The sequence below is a fragment of the Rhinoderma darwinii genome, chromosome 3 (genome assembly GCF_050947455.1).
Source record: "Rhinoderma darwinii isolate aRhiDar2 chromosome 3, aRhiDar2.hap1, whole genome shotgun sequence".
Classification (NCBI taxonomy): domain Eukaryota; kingdom Metazoa; phylum Chordata; class Amphibia; order Anura; family Rhinodermatidae; genus Rhinoderma; species Rhinoderma darwinii.
Genome location: NC_134689.1, coordinates 115,770,423 through 115,782,374, shown reverse-complemented (window position 1 = coordinate 115,782,374; position 11,952 = coordinate 115,770,423).

Here is an 11,952-nt window from a genome sequence, read left to right as displayed (position 1 = left end):
TATTCTAGCAGTGTTATTTGTTTCTCTCCAGCTCGGTTGAATCTAAATATTTTAAACCCCCTCATATGATCTCAGTCTCACCACCAAAATACTCTCCTCCCATTCTCTCCTGTGTGGCTGACTTCCTGTGAACTACAGGATTACATCATCACCAATCAAATCCCTCCTGGCAGCACTGAGACCCCTCCCCACCCAGCTCCACCCTCCTTGTCCCCACCCCCTTTCTCTTATGTATATAGTGCTGCTGAAGAGAACATTTCTGCCTTATCTAAGGGAGCAGGAGCGCAGTGATATAATAGGTCCATACAATGATTAGGTGCAAAGTTATAAAACTCCCCTGACGTAAGGTACTTTTACACCGGCCAAGTTTGGTTGGTGCAACGATTTCCGATCAACGAGACTGTCTGAACGGCCCCATTGACTAACATAGGTCCGTGCGACGCGTGTGAAAATCACGGATTTATTATACGTTTGTCTGAATAAGCCCTAACTCTGTGTTTTTTTTCTGGTCTAAAAATGCTGCGGCCAGATGTTACCTTAAGGCTGAGTTCACACGACCTATTTTCAAACGTAATGAAGGCGTTTTACGCCTCGAATTACGTCTGAAAAAACGGCTCCAATACGTTGGAAAACATCTGCCCATTACTTTCAATGGGCTTTACGATGTACTGTGCCGACGACCTGTCATTTTACGCGTCGCAGTCAAAAGATGGCGCGTAAAATTACAGCCTCGTCAAAAGAAGTGCAGGACAGTTCTTGGGACGTAATTGGAGCCGTTTTTCATTGACTACAATGAAGAACAGCTCCAAATTACGTCCGTAAAAGACGCCCCGCAAAACGCGAGTACGAGCAATTACGTCTGACGTTCAGGAGCTGTTTTCTCCTGAAAACAGCTCCGTAATTTCAGACTTAATTGCAGTTAGGGTATGTGCACACGATAGCAGGCTTTTACGTCTGAAAAGACACTGTTTTCAGGAGAAAACAGCTGCCTCGTTTCAGACGTAAAAGCTCCTCCTCGCATTTTGCGAGGCTTCTCTGACAGCCGTAAATTTTGAGCTGTGCTTCATTGAGTTCAATGAAGAACGGCTCAAATTACGTCTGAAAGAAGTGTCCTGCACTTCTTTTGCCGAGGCTGTATTTTTACGCGTCGTCGTTTGACAGCTGTCAAACGACGACGCGTAAATTACAGGTTGTCTGCACAGTACGTCGGCAAACCCATTCAAATGAATGGGCAGATGTTTGCCGACGTATTGTAGCCCTATTTTCAGACGTAAAACGAGGCATAATACGCCTCGTTTACGTCTGAAAATAGGTCGTGTGAACCCAGCCTAATCGTGTGCACATACCCTTAGACCAGGGGTGGGCAAACTTTTTGACTCGCGGGCCACAATGGGTTCTAAAATTTGACAGAGGGGCCGGGCCAGGAGCATTTGGAGGGAGTGTTTGGGCCGGATATACTAAAGCATTAAATGTAGTGTGTGCAAACCTCATAGCACAGTAAGAACACTACAACCCAATTTATTAACTGTCTTTCAAATGTGAAAAATAGCCCTTATCAGTTAATAAATTTGTCTCAAGGAATATGCAAGATATGGCATTTACATACTATTTCGCAGATACTAGGAGAAGGAAATGTAAATAGATTAAAATAACATACGCACTGTGATTTATCAAGAAAAAAGTTCTGTTGACTCTGTAAATTAGCTGCCAACATCTGAGCAGTAGCCGCCCGTTCTTGTGTTGACTGCTTGCTAGCATAGTTTGCATGCTTCGTGGCAAAGTGACGGCTGATATTGTACTCTTTGAAAACCGAAGGGCTTAATGGTGACGTGAAACAAAGTGAAAATTAAAGTGAAATAAAGAGAAATACGCGCCACATTAACCCCTTAATGACCGGGCCATTTTGCACGTTAATGACCAAGGATTATTTTTTGTTTTTCCACGGTCGCATTCCAAGAGTCGTAACTCTTTTTTTATTCCGTCGACATAGCCGTATAAGGGCTTGTTTTTTCCGGGACGAGTTGTATTTTGTAATTGTACCATTTTTAGATGCTTATAATATATTGATTAACTTTTATTAACTTTATTTTAGGAGAGAATTGAAAATAAGCAGCTATTCCAGCATTAATTTTCACGTTATAAATTTACGCCGTTTACTATGCAGCGTAAATAACATGTTAACTTTATTCTATGGGTCGGCACGATTACAGGGATACCAAATGTGTAAAGGTTTTATATGTTTTTTCTACGTTTGCACAATAAAAACCCTTTTAGAAAAAAATTACTTGTTTTTGCATCGCCGCGTTCCAAGAGGCGTAATTTTTTTATTTTTCCGTCGATGTGGCCGTACGTGGGATTGATTTTTGCGGGACAATGTGTAGTTTTCATTAGTACTATTTTGGGGTACATAGGACTTATAGATGAACTTTTATTTTATTTTTTATGGGGGGAATGGGAGAAAAGAGAGAATTTTGCCGTTGTTTTTTGCGTTTTCTTTGGACGCCGTTCATCCGGCGGTTTAATTAATGTGTTCATTTTATTGGTCAAGTTGTTACGATCGCGGGGATACCATATATGTGTATGTGTGATTTGTTTTGACCGTTTTATTAAATAAAACCACTTTTTGGGGCAAAAAAAGTAGTTTTATTTGACTTTGACTGTAATTTTTTTTATTTTTTTTTTCACAAACTTTATTTAACGGTTTTACTTTTTTTTTTTTAGTCCCACCAGGGGACTTCACTATGCGATATGCCGATCGCATATATAATGCTTTGGTATACTTAGTATACCAAAGCATTATTGCCTGTCAGTGTAAAACTGACAGGCAACCTGTTAGGTCATGCCTCTGGCATCGCCTAACAGGCAGATGCTGAAGACAGACCTGGGGGTCTTTGTTAGACCCCCGGCTGTCATGGAAACCCGACGGCGACCCGCGATTTGTTTGCGGGGGCGCCGATCGGGAGACAGAGGGAGTTCCCCCCTCTGTCAAACACATTAAATGCAGCTGTCACTGTTGACAGCGGCATTTAATGGGTTAAACTGCCGGAATCGGCGCGTGCTTCGATTCCGGCAGTTGCAGCAGGAGCCAGGCTGTGTATAACAGCCGTGCTCCTGCCGCTGATCGCGTGGGTAAACTGTCAGTACCCGCGCGATCACAGGACGGATATATCCGTCCTCCTGCGCGAACTAGCAGCTGCTGAGGACGGATATATCCGTCCTTCGGCGTTAAGGGGTTAACAACGGTCAATGTGTTTTGAGTGCGCCATCTATTGGGAAAACGTGGGCATTGCAGGGAAAGGGGAAAAAAAAGGAGGTTTTTACTATTATTTGGACAAGTTCGGCGGGCCGGATTAAAAAGCCTAACGGGCCGTATGTGGCCCGCGGGCCGTAGTTTGCCCATGTCTGCCTTAGACTATGATTACACACACAGTTTTGATGCCGTTTTTTGAGCCAAAGTCAGAAATGGATCCAAAAGAAAGGCAAGGTCTAAAGAAAAACCCGATGCACCTTCTTTCTTTTGTGTCCACTCTGGTGTTTGGCTAAAAAGACAAAAACTGATTCAAAATGGAATGTGTGATCCTGTCCTAACGTCTATGCTAAAGGCTTCTTTCACACTACCGTTAGTATACGTTTACCTCTCTTCCGTCAGAGGAAGAGAGGATGGAAACATTAAACGGAAAGCATTGCTTCTGTTAGAATTACCATTTCAATGGTAATTCTTGTTTCATTTGCTTTCCGTTTGTCGCCATTCGCTAGGTTTTCCTTCCCCCAACTTGCATGCAGAAAAAACAATCCAAATTTCCACCGGTGTGTATCTCGCTGGTACCTGTGGTAGTGCACTACCTTTGGGAAATTACAAACTCCACGTGTTTATTCCATACTTACAAAATAGACATAGACTAAAAGCATAAAATAATCTCTTGACAATGACTTGCAGCACACCAAATAATGCAACCCGACCCTGGGTTTCACCTTTCCGGCTTCCTCTGGGGAATTTTCTGGTGTTTTTTTTCCATAGGCTTTTCTATAGAACTTTAAAAATGTCAGGAAAAACCCAAGAACAAAATGACATTAATTTAAAAAAATGCTATTTAAAATGCATGAAAAGCATGGTGTTTTTTAAATGCATTTTAAAACACTAAAGAAAAAGTATGTGAAGGAGGCCTTAGGCTATGTTCACACTGAGTTTTTTTACGAGTTTTTTGATGCGGAAACCGCACCGCAAAACTCGTCAAAAACGGCCAGAAAATGCCTCCCATTGATTTCAATGGGGGGCGGGGGCGGTTTTCTCCTGCGAGCAGTAAAACCAGCTCGCGGCACAAAGAAGAGACATGCCCTATCTTCGGGCGTTTACGCCTCTGACCTCCCATTGACTTCAATGGGAGGCAGAGAAAGCGTATTTCGCGGCGTTTTATGCCCGCGGCACTCAATGGCCGCGGGCGAAAAACGCCGCGAATATCGGCGTGCAGGGAGAGGAAAATCTTGAGGCAGAAATTCCGCCTGCAAAAAAACTCTGTGTGAACATAGCCTTAAACTGCAAATACTAAACTGTGTGACCCAGTATCTGCTCAATAAATAAGCCACCTTGTTTTCTGAACCTTTGAGGTGAACTGCTGTAAGTGACCTTAGGGAATGTTCACACATGCATTTTTTGCAATATGTTTTTTGTTGAAAACATTGATTATGATGTCAATGGATCCTATTAATTTATATCATTTAAATTGGATGATGGATTAAAAAAATTCAGATTTTGTTGCAGATTTCTAGTCAGGTTTGGCAGCGAAATATTTCCACAGTGTGTGAACACAGCCTAAGAATACAACTAAAAAGACTCTCTCTCAGGAAGCAGAGCCCAATTTCTTTGGATTTATAATCTACCCCAAATAGGTCAAAAGGGTACACGTTGTCTGAATATGAAATTAAGGATGAGGAGGGTTTTCTAGAATAAAAAAAACTCCACATAATGGATGATGTTTATTGCCTGAATCTTCAGCAAACACTTTCATGAAAATTCTTGTGGCTGATATGGGACGAATGGTGAACTTATCAATAAAAAAGATTTTCCTTCCCATAAGGTCTGAAAATTTCCCAAACTTGTGAAAAGATAGATGAATGGCAAGTTGAATAGGCAACTGAAAGATCCTCTTTCAAAATGGCCAAGCCAAACGAAAACAACCAACGTATGAGTATTTTCCTCACTCGCAGGGCTTCAGTCAGGGGCTTCATCGTTCGTCGTTTGGCTAGAGTGCTGGCCACCAGATCTTGAAAAACCATAATCCTGCTGTCCTCAAATTTCAGGTCTGGAGTCGCTCTCGCGGCTGTTAAAATGGCAGCTGTGTCCTGGTAATTAAGCAGGCCACATATGACATCCCTGGGAGGCTCATCCCGCTCCGGTTTAGGTCGCAACACGCGATGAGTGCGTTCAATGATAACCTGCGCCGCTCCCTTGCTTGGCCCAATAGTGTGGCAAAAATATTCCTGACTGTAGGTAAAATCTCCACCGTAGAGATAATCTCAGAGATGCCCCTCAACCTGATATTTTTCCGCCTGCTGCGATTCTCTTCATCTTCAAGTTGCAGGTAAGTATGGCTCAGATGTGTAAATTGAGAGGCCACAGCGCTTTGCAATGCATCAGCCTGATGGATAATGGCGGACTGAGTGTCCTCTAGTATTGCCACTTTCCGCCCCACGTGTTGTATATCCGCTTAAGTGGAGGATAATTCCTGGAGGACTGGAGTCATTGCGCTGGCCAAAGCCTTTTTCAGAAATGCTCTGGTGATAGGGAGAGGGTCAGACCCACCTATAGCATCAGAGTGAGTGCAGGAACGGTCATCATCCAAATCATCTCCCAGACACTCGTCTGGCGGGTTCAGCGTCTCCGGCGCCATCTTGCCTTTCCCGGCCAGGGAAACATGCTTCTTATGGAGGAATTTCTCCATCTCCGACTGAGTTTTACCGGCCTTCGGCGTCCCCCGGGAATCACTCGACTTGTCTCGATTCGTGCGGACCATCTTAGGTAATAATCAGCCCTCCATCTATCGAAGTCAGTGTCTCTGTGAGGAGTGCCGGGATCAAGCTACCATCACACAGCAAGACAAGCTCCACCCCCCCCATAAATTAACTTTTTAATATTCTAATTCATTGAGAAGGACCTGTATTTCACCTTAAGCCACATACTGGACAGTGCTAGTCTGCTGCGTTTTCTGGGCCAAGTCCTGGTACAACCTTATATGGATGCCGCAAATTATTGCACATCCTCTTGTTGAAGCTCTTAAATAAATGTCATTCCAACTATAAAAGGCACAACGTTCCATAGCGTAATGCTATGCTACGGGCACAATACCATGAAGAGTTTTGAAATAACTTCTGCTGCTACACCTGTTATCCAGGTCCGTAGGCTCGGTACATCTATTTAAAATGTACATAGGAAATACTAAAATTTCAGGCTTCTTGAGCTCGGCAGAATGGACTCTGATCATATGTTCTAGTATAAAATCATTTGTTTATTAAAATACTACGCTTTACCATACCAAACTGCTGCCTTCATCAGATATATCAGATGACCGGTTTGGTGGTGTAATGTATATTATTTTAATAAACTAATGATTTTATACTAGAAGCTATGATCACAGAGTCCATGTTGCCGAGCTCAAGAAACCCGTAATTTTATTATTTCCTGTATACTTAAAGAGACACTCCAGCGATTTTTCTCTATGCATTCCTATGAGACTCACGTTGAGTGTCTCATAGGAATTTATAGTGAACGAGACTTCCGGGCAACACAGCAGACGCTGTAGGAATCGGCCAGTCACAAGACCGCATTGCGCCCGGGATATTTCTAAAACAAAGCGCCCAGTAAGTGAACGGCCTGCCCTGCCTTTTACCAGGTGTACTGTACAAATGGTAGCAATAATAATTTAAGAATAAAATAAAAATAAAAAAATTGCTGGAGTGTCTCCTAAAGTGAATGTGGGAAGCTCATCTTTATCATCTCCGTCATGCAGCACAGACTCTTTTTTCTGCAGGAGTCCACCCATTTTTTCCTCCCCCACATATGCCACGTTTCTTGTGATGCAGTCTTTGTTCCAGTTTTGACTAAGGCTATGTTCACACGCAAAATCAAAAATGGCTGAAAACGACGGAGCTGTTTTCAAGGGAAAACAGCTTCTGATTTTCAGACGTTTTTGAATCAGAAAACACTTGGTGTTTTTTTTAAAGCTGTTTTTCCATTGACACAATGTAAAAGAGCTCCAAAAACAGCTCAAGAAGTGACAGGCATAACAAGACGCCCCATAAAAAGGAGCATGTTTTTTGTTTTTTTTAAAACCGCAGAGTAAAAAAACACCCTGTCCGAACTAAACGTAGTTTTTCCCCATTGATTTCAATGGTCAGATGTTTGTAGGCGCTCAGCTACCGTTTCCCCAGGCATGCTTCGAGGCGTTTACGTCCCGAAATACGCCTGAAAACTGTGTGTGAACATACCGTCACTCTTGTTCCATGGAAAATAAAATACATAGGCACAAGGAGTAAACAAGTATTCACCGCACACAGAAACCATGAATATACCACTGGCAAACTTACAAATAAAAGGCAGGTATGGTCTTTTTCCAAGCTTTGTGGCAAAAAGCATAAAATCTCTTGAGATCCAAGATTTCCTGTGATTTGCTGAACAGGTTCTGCAGCACTTAACACTGGCCACCAGATGGAGCTCATTGCACACATAAGAATGGAGAACAGATACATGGAGTATTTTGAGCCTTGCATCCACCTGTATACAGCCACAGACTGGCTGGGAGACACTACCCCTACAAGCATCACAGTGCGCCAGTCTAAAAGGGGGGGGGGGTCACAAGGCAATACTGCTCTGCCCTTTCAGGGATCCTTAGGCAATATGGTAGCACCTCCCTGTGCCCTGTCCTGGCAATGATAGGAAAACACTTGAGTGAAGTAAAGGCTTTAGACACCTGCCTGTGTTGCCAGGTGTTCGTGCGCAATCTCCATTGGCAAAACATCAGGGGGACATTCAAGTAACATCTCATTTCAGTCACTAAGGGCTGCTATCAGGAAAAACCAATACACTAGTGACCTTAGTGTTCCCTTTATATCACAGGGCCAAACTACTAAACAGCTGTAGTGTATGGAACAATTTATATATCCACTCACTAGAAACTTGTGACATCAGGGTTAACGGCACTTATATCTTTTAGTTTTCAGGCAAAATCTTTCGTCTTGGATACTTAACTTGTGATACAATAAAAATTCCCGTATTTTGGTATCCAACAGTCCCAAATTGAGAACTACCCAATAGTATTGCAAAAAAACCAACCCAGAAGATGTCTGTAGATATAACCAATTATATTTAAAAAATAAATAAAAATCTAATAGGTAATAGAAGCATCTTGATAGAGGATCACTGCCATTATGCCTGTTGGTATTTCCCGATGTCCTGCTGATAATTTTGTAACGCGCGCACATGCTAGATCCTATGGAAACCAGATGAAATAAGTATTGGTCTACTAGCCATATACAAGAATATACACATATGGGTCAAGCAGAAACCAAAGCGTACAGGACATCCACTATAATAAATCACCATTAAACAAAAAATCTGTTGGTTCTAAGACCATTTTCGATAAAAGTCGTTGTCCGTAAATTACTTTTTCTTTACATTTGTCATAAATGGCCATGTTACAAAAATAAAACATTGTAATGCGTAGCCGCATGTCTCCCCCAACGTACAGCGCACCGCACAGCGGCCGTGTAACCTCATTGCTGTACTCCATATACAATGTATGGGTGGTAGAGGCCACGTATGGGTTGAGCCGTGACTGCAACGTGCACAGATAGCCATGGCCAGCAACAGGGAGCTACCATACCATAGCATAAAGGGAGCTGTATGCTTAATTAAAAAAATACCTTAGAAAACGGATTTTGTTTTAGTAATATGGCTACTAATGGCCAATGCCATTTAAACTATTTCCTAGCAATTAGTAGAGAATGGAGTCCTGTTGGACATTGAGACTCTTGATAAGAAATTTGGACTGGGTAAAGGAGGTTGGTTCTATTTCAGGCAGCTGTGTCAAGCCTTTATGTCAGAAGATCATGGAGCAATGAGGATTGTGGAGGTTCCAGAATTTATTAAATTAATGATGAATTCACTTTTTAATAAGGGGCTGTCGTCTAAATAAATCCTATATGAGGCAGAGGTTGGTAAGGAATCCAGGAAGTACTGGGAAGAGATTCTAGGTACTAGGGATGGTAGAGAATGGCCCCTGGTATTAAGGAGTCTCAAAAAAGTGTCAACCACCCCGGCCCATAGGATATCACAATTTTTTTATTGTTCACAATCTACATTTCTCCCAGGCCAAGATAGCCAAATTCTATGGGCATCAGGAAGCCAGGTGCCCTAAATGTCATAGTCTAGAAGCTGATAACCTGCATCTACTATGGCAGCGCCCAAAAATAAATATGTTCTGGGAAGAGATCTGTAATATTTTTGGGATTTTTCAAGCAAGAATATCTCTAGACCCTTGGATTTGTTTATTGGGACCTCTGGAAGTGGGAGAGGGGTCTGCGGGGAGAACTATGGCAGTGGGAAAATTACTTTATTATGCTAGGTAGTGTATTTTATTGAATTGGAAGAGTAAAAGCCCTCCATCGGTAGATAAATGGGTTAAATACACCAATAGAATTATAATGTTGGAAAAGAATGATTTTAGAAAGAAGGGGAAGATCTTTTTTCTTCTGAGGTTGGGCCCCTTGGATTCAGTGTCAGTTTGAGGCACTGGAAAGGGAAGTATTGGAGGCGATGTAGCGGAGGGGGAGGAGAAAGTGGTTTGGAGATATTATTATTTTATTATTTAAATTATTATTTATTTTTCGTTTGTCATAACTGCTATGATTTGTGAAGAAACTAAGCAGATGTACATTGTTGGTTCATATTTTTTTGTGCTGAGTTAAAACTATCTAGTTATATGCTCTATTTTTTATATGGGTTATAGTATATATGTACTCAGTAAGGTCAAGGTAAGAAAGTGGAACTATTATATATGGGCCATTTGTTTCTATGGTACTAGTGCATAGAAATGAGCACAATGAATGTAGGTTGTTGGTTCCGGATCATGTTGCTAATATTTATTGTTGTATACAGGGTATATGCGATATGTACAGTTTTTATATTTGGAATTTGTCTTAAAAATAAAAAGACTTGGGGAAAAAAATATATTTCCTAGTTATACGAAACTAAATGATCTATTTCTGGGTATCAAACACTATGGTCACCATTCGAGATCCTACAGGGGCTGTTATTCATCTTTCCAGGTCTAAGAAGCAATAATGAAAACAGAAAAGTGGTCACTCTGCTTCTTAACATACAGAGAAGCAGAAATCTTAAGCTAGCCATACATGTTAGAGAAGTCAACGAAACGCGTGAAATTCAGTGGGATCGGCTGACTAATGCGTATGGGGGCCTCCTGACTGGATTTAAACATGCCCGATCCTTTGCTCCCGTGGGAGATAAGTTGCTGCTAGAGAGATGAGGCAGCAGCTTATTCACCACTCCCCATTGAAATAAACATACACCCTCTGCCAACGCATGTATGAAATAGCTCAGTGTAAATATACTGGTTTTACAGATAACACAGTAGGCAAACATCATTTTTCAATTCTTTAATAGTACTTAATGGACCAGTGTCACGAAAAAAATAATTTTTTATATCAATTTGCTTTTAGTGTTTTATTAAAAAAAAAATTATTTGTGTGTTTGTCTTTTACTTTTTCTTGTCTATGGGGGCTGCCATTTTTTTTTTGCATCTCTGTATGTGTCGATTAACGACACATAGACAAGGAATACGGCACATACAGCCCCATAGTGAATGCGAACGGGGCCCATTCCATTCACTATGCTGTACGCCGTCTGTGTGGGAAGGGCGCATGCGCCGCTCCCACACAGTCCAAATTGAAGGTCTTCGGCCGTCCGGCGCCATTTTTTGTGGACCGGAAGCCGCAGCCGGACAGTAAGATTACTACTTCCGGTCGCGGCTTCCGGACTTGTGCACTTGGAGCGGAGGGAGCAGATGGACCGGAGGGAGCGGCGGCGGCAGGAGCAGGTGTATGTACGTGTTTTACTGTGTGATTACTACTGTATGTAAACCTACTACACTGTGTGTTAGCTCAAAAAATGGCGGCACACAATGTAGGAGGTTTGACCGTTCAATCCCCTCCTTTCTCCTGGCACTAGCCAGGATAAAGGAGGGGGGATTCTGTGAGCTCACTAGAGCAAGTGTGTATTCTCAAATTTTGCAGTATAAAGCAATGTGGTTGCTTTACCACATGCCAATGCTGCAATTTTGGGAATTGCTCCATCTAGTGACCAGCACTGGGAAATGTTATAAATTAGAATCTAATTTATAATATTTCCTGACTCGTGAAAAAATTAAACATTGTTCTAATTTTTTTAATCACTTATACACTGTTTAACTAAAAATAAAATTTTCTAGCGACACATTCTCTTTAAGACGCTTCTACTTTGTAAACGTGTCTACAACCAGTTTTAAATTACCTTAAAAAAAAAAAAAAAATGCTCTAGCATCTAAGCAGGATTGTATGCAGGGAAATGACGACTGCTTTGAGCACATCTCTCTGTGTTGAGGGGCACAAACACAATGCAAATCAAACAAAACCAAGCCTTGAGTTTTTTGTTACCTTTTTCTTTGACATGGTGGTTTGGGTTGTTAAATTAAAGGGGATCTCCAGAATTATGTCAATATATTGGCGAGAGCACAGGACATGCTCAATGTCTGAAATAGATCATGTTTCCCCATTCACTCCCCAAGCTGTTATCTCAGGTGCATGGACAAGGATTTTCACAGAGATCTAAGTGCAACATTCTTGTCCGTGGATACACTCCTAAAAAAACAAACACTTCCCTACTGCTCGAGACCGAATTGTGAA